The sequence below is a fragment of the Phoenix dactylifera genome, chromosome 2 (assembly GCF_009389715.1).
Source record: "Phoenix dactylifera cultivar Barhee BC4 chromosome 2, palm_55x_up_171113_PBpolish2nd_filt_p, whole genome shotgun sequence".
NCBI lineage: Eukaryota > Viridiplantae > Streptophyta > Magnoliopsida > Arecales > Arecaceae > Phoenix > Phoenix dactylifera.
Window position 1 is genome coordinate 23,701,994 of NC_052393.1, and position 5,909 is coordinate 23,707,902.

The window sequence follows — 5,909 nt, forward strand, 5'->3', positions numbered from 1 at the left end:
TCAAAAGAGGAAGATTGAGGATGATAATGTTATTTTGATGATTAACACAACCATTGAGGCCATATCAAATTAGAAATGCAAATTAACTCGATACATCATTAAGGAATGGCACACCCTCGATACATTCACGATACATTAGGAAAATACAGTCAAAACAACTCTCAAAGATTAACAACGAGATAAAATTTGTAGTAGAGAATGATAGAAAGCTTTTAAATTCATTTCGGCAAAGTTTCAAGTAGAGTATATTCTAAAGGGCAAAACTATAATTTTCATTATTAAGGGTATGAAACTCTAATGTGCCATATATTCTAATTTACTTGGAATATGTTTTATTGATCCTATATGCTAGTCTAACTCTAATATGCAGACAATCATGATTAGAGTCGACCCCAATTAGTTTCGAGTCAACCCCGATATATTTGGCACGCCTGGGAACGAAGTGGCACGCTTTTGAAACACTTGGCACAAAGTAGGAGTCAACCCCAGAAGAGACTGAGTCGACCCTGGCACGTTTTGGCACGTTCTGACATATATGGCATAGATGAACAGTAAATGGGGCCGACCCCAAGTTTCCATGAGCCGACCCCAGATTCAGCCACTGCAAAAAAAATAGCTTTCTGAAAATTACTGAGAGGGTCGACCCTAAGCTTTCTTGAGCCGACCCCAGGTGGAGCCGACCCCAGGAAGCCTTGAGCCAACCCTAGTGGAGCCGACCCCAAGATGAGAACTCAACATACATGTCTCTGGAATCCCTGAGAGGGCCGACCCCACTGTAGCTTGGGTTGACCCCAAGAAAGCATGAGTCAACCCCAGCCTGAAAAGTCGGAAAAACAAGCTTCTTGATTTTCTGAGAGGGCTGACCCCACTATAGCAGGGGCCGACCCTACTGTAACAAGAGCCGACCCCAGAAAAACTTAAGCCGACCTCAGCCTGATGAACAGTGACTTGAGCCGACCCCAGCATGGGTGACAGCCCAACGGCTAGTTCTGCAGAATTATTTTTTAAGTCCCCAAAGGCTATAAATGGCTACTTTCTCCATTCCAACGGTAGGAAAGTGTTCTTTAGAGGTTGGAAAAGTATTTAAGAGGCACTATTCATCAAAGGAAGGCATCTTTTGAAAATCAAGAAGCACATTCAAGCGAAAATCCTAGAAAAGCAAGCCTCATTCAATTGCTTCATCTCAAGAGCCCAAAGAAAGTGGTTGAGCAGTGTTAAAGAGTCATCAATAGCTCCACCAACCCTTGTGAAGTGAAGCAAACTTGACAAAGAAGAGAATAGCTCCTCCAAAGCGATAAACATTCTCTAAACTCTTCTTTGTAGTTTATAATTGCTTTATTTACTTTTTTAGGAGCTTTCATTCTTTGCTTATTACTCACTACAGGAGAACTTATCTTTTCCGACACTATTTAGGGCCTTTAGCGACGCTTATAAGCGTCGGCTAAACATCCGGCGACGCTAATCAAAGCGTCGCAGAAACGTCGGCGATACCGGAGTGGAAAAACTTTTTGCCGACGCTAATTAAAAGCGTCGACAAAAATCGGGATTTGCCAACGCTTTTTGCCGACGCTTTAAAGCGTCGGCAAATATTGTTTTTCGATGCTATAAAGCGTCGGAAAAAACCATCATGGCACGCGGGTTACGCCTAGGCCGACGGTTTTTACCGACGCTTTAAAGCGTCGGGAAATGTAATTATTTTAAAAAAAATTAAAAATATCAAACTCCATATATTTACATATATCATAAAACACACATTATACAATATGAACCAAACATTCAAATTACATTGATATTGATACAAACATTCAGATCATTCGAAATATTTATATTGTCATATTTGATTAAATTTACATAAAAAGTTATGAATTACAATGTACTTTGAAAATATAAAAAATATATACATATCAAACTCCATAAAAAAATAATCTACAAAGTATCAGGGACGGGATTCAGCTCCATCATCATCATCTCTGCGAGCATTTGAAGTATCAGGAATCTAAAAAAAAAAAAAAGAAACCTTAGATATTTGTAAAAATGGGATACATTAACTTATACATCATAATTGATAATATGTAAAGTATTCAAAAATATATAGTTAGTTACCTGAGAAGGGAGAAATCGTTGTAACAAAGATGAAATATTCGTAAGCTGGGACTGCAATTTTTCTTGGTTCGGCACTGGATTTCGACTTATTTATCCAACTTTTGTCCATTCTATTAAAATACTGATTGAGCTGCAACTAATATAAAAAAAAATTAGACAACTGAAAGGAAGAACATGCTCAATAATACATACAATTGCATGTGACCTATACGCAGCCAGCATGCCAACGAAGCTTGGATCAGCATAAGGGTAAGGAACGCAAGCCTGTTACAGAAACACCGCAATAACCATCAAGCATATGCAGAAGCATACACATGAACACAGAAATATGTGGTTACAAACGGTCTAAAGCAGTCAAGACCACTTAAAATTTCAAGAATATGGCATCAACTTACAAAAGGCCGGCTATAATCGGGTCTTGGAGGTACAAAGGCAGCTTCTGGAGTCCCCAGAGATAAACCTGAGTTCATGTGACCCTCAACCCGCTTTCCACATGTATTAGCATTACCTAAGTGGGAAAAAAAAACACCCAACATCAGATGGCTTACATCTGGTGGCACAATGGCAGACCTCATTACATTGCGAAAAAAAAGAAAGCCTAAGATATAGGTTTCAAAAAAATATATTTGACAACAATTACCACCTTATATATGCACACAAGGTCAAATCAGTGACTTAGAATACCATTCACAATTGAATAAATAATAATGACTGCCAAGCTGCCAGCTTATTGCCAATAAATTGGCCGCAAAACTTCTTTATATCGTGAGAACTCCCCAGATCAAAACTTGAAGAACATATTTTGTACCATTGATCATCTCTAAGATTGCATTAGGCATTTAGTCAGGATTTTGTCAAGTAATGTTCTTCTAAAGTAAGTACATAATAAGAGGAAAAAGTAAAAAATGGTAAAACAATTGGCTACACAATTTGATGCTGAACGGACAAAACTACTCTCTGAATATTTGTTGCTAAAGGGTTGCCTGTCATAAGCCTTTACATTATTAAGAGGCATCTCTCAGTTCCATAGATATTGCAAGTCCTAAGAGATGTTGCACGCTTCTTGCTTTTACTGCAATATCGTTATAATAAAAAACCAAGCTATTTAATAATCATGCACTGAAAGGAACATAAGAAAACTGCAATCCAGAATTTAAATCATCCTAAACCACTGTCACAAAGAACTTGATATACATATTCCAGCACAATTGAATGAATTTTTATAAACAAGAGGGCAGTATCATTGGAAGGCTGAAATAAACATATTAAACCATACATCAGGAGTTACCAAAGTACATTAGCAACTAAATAGAATGGTAAGAAAAGGCCCAATAGATATCAAAGAAAATTTCTGAATTTGAAAGTTAGAATTGAACAAATACACAAAGAGAAACTAATAAATGGCATAAGTACCTAATCTGGGAAAAAACATCAAACTAGATACTAACGATCAAAATCAAAAAAAGAACATATTGCAGGTATTAGTTGTAGTTTTTAAAAGCAGTCCAGTTGGAAGCCTATACAGGCCATATAATTTTTTCTAAAAAAATTAGGAATAAGAATGACTAATACGTTACTTTTTCAAGTTGTATGTTTGAAGCTTTGATATCAAACCTCTTGATTTATTAACTTGGAAATCACATAACAAAAATTAATTATGTGCAAGACTCCTTTGCTATGAGCAAAAAAAAAAATGTGGGCTCTATATTCAAAATAAGAGGAAATTAAAGGGGAGTGTGGGCACAAAATATTCATTCATTTAAATCTTAAAGTGTCCCTCTGATGATCAGAGCAACTTAACATCCAACATTCGGACAGAAAAGATTTCAAATAACTTGCAATAAAATCTACAATAAATCTAAACAAATCCAGCGTTGTTCTCCTCGATGAAGCTGATCGTCAAGTTGATCAGAAGCAAAAATGCACCATATGGGTTCCTGCCATATAATTTTTTAATCCCCACGAAATCCTGCCAGTCTGGGGGCTTCCCCTGTTGAACGGAATCAAGAACCCATATGGGTTCGTCACAGAAAAAAAAAATTAAAAAAGAAGAAGAAATGCACCAGAGAAAACAATTAGATTATGGTGTTTCCAGGACTCACCCCTCCGTTCGCGAGGGCGATGGCCATGATGGCCGCCGCCTCCATCACCCACGACAGCGGATTCCACATGAACCCTAAGAATTTCAGAAACTTGCTCTCCTGCAACCACAAACAAATTCAAAAAATAAATAAATAAATCAACAGCTAGATTAAAAAACAAAAAGCACATACAAGAGGGTTGTCTCACAAATCTATATCAGTTGAAGTGGTGTGGGAAAGAACACATCCCCTCCCGCGTGCATCTCAGATTATCAAACACCTCCTTCAAGGGTATGTTGTCGTCGAATCACATCCCGCCCGCCACCACCGCCGTATCCTCAGCTCGGAGGGGTAGAACACCTTTCTCGACGGCGCGGGGTCGTCCTCGAAGCTCGAAGGGGGAGGGGGATCCGGAGGGGGAGGGGGATCCGAAGCTCGGTGGGGGGTTTGGGGGGAGATGATCGGGGAGGAAGGAGGGGGGGAATGATGGCGGCTAGGGATGAAAGGGTTAGGGTTTTTTCCTCCGCACGAGAGAGAGAAAGAGACAGAGGGAAAAGGCAGGGGATCGGGAAAAAGGCAGGAGATCCGTGGGTTTGGTGGCCTTTTCCTTCCGACGACGCTTTGAAGCGTCGTCTTATTTTAATTTCATCCAATGCTATAAAAAAGCATCGTAGTATGTCAGCGCTGTTTCGAAATTTGCCGACGCTTTCTGTTAGCGTCGGCAAAAAAGAGTCGGCAAAACCCTATTTTGTTGTAGTGACTCTTGTTGTAAGGTTTGTTGGTAAGCCCGTAAAACAACATGTAGGTTGTTCGTGAGCCTGCAAAACCAATATTGAGGTTTATTGGTGAGCCCGGAAAACCAATTGTAAAGGTTTTAAATTGTGAGCCCGGAAAACAATCCTACTGTAATCCGAGGGATTATAATAAAATTTTCAAGGAGACGGTTGGGGAGTGGACGTAGGTGCCTTGGGGTGCACCGAACCACTATACATCGTGGTGTTTGGGCTGTGGCTTCACTTGTGATAATTCTTGCATTATCCTTCATCTTTGCTATAGTTTAATTCATTAAAGTAATTTAAGAAAGTATCCACCGCACTCAACTAAGGAAGTTTTTTAAAGCACTAAAAATTTAGAAAAATCCAATTCACCCCCCCCCCCCCCCCCCTCCTCGCCCCCCCTCCCCCTCTTGGGTTGTCACCTTGGGTAACAGATATGCTCTTTGAATTTATAGTCATATTTCTTTTCAGTTGTAAAAAAGGTAAACAAATATTAATGTTAATTAAAATAGATATGTTATTCAATATTAAAGGTAAATATTTCTTTTCAGTTGCTATTATCTCTCCTGCATGCATTTAACCATGGTGGGCATCAAATTTGGAAAAACTTTATTACCCAATATTTGTGTTATAGTTGCCATCCTCGTCCGTTCAATTTTAGTATACAACATTTATTTATTTTGGCCACCTTAGTTTAGCCATCCTTTCATTGGGAGATAGATCGATAGAGTAACAAACTCATAGAGAGAGAGAGAGAGAGAGAGAGAGAGAGAGAGAGAGAGAGAGAGAGAGAAGTCAGTCTTGAGATACTGAGCATCCATGTCCAAGACCATTTTCTTGGTATATGTTGAAAGATCTAGTCCCATGCTAAAAGTGCTATAAATACCAGCAGGTTGATGGCAAGTTTTATTTTCATCTCAAGGGTGTTAGTTTGATGCTCTATAAAGAA

At 38.9% G+C, this 5,909-nt stretch overlaps 1 long non-coding RNA gene across 1 annotated transcript; it reads right to left on the reverse strand.

The window, feature by feature from the left end:
- Positions 1-1,995: 1,995 nt before the first annotated feature.
- On the reverse strand, positions 1,996-2,710 carry LOC120104468. Its single transcript, XR_005506878.1, has 3 exons — positions 2,499-2,710; positions 2,315-2,367; positions 1,996-2,233 (listed from the first exon to the last, which is right to left on the reverse strand). It is a non-coding gene; the product is annotated as an uncharacterized LOC120104468 (long non-coding RNA).
- Positions 2,711-5,909: the final 3,199 nt, after the last annotated feature.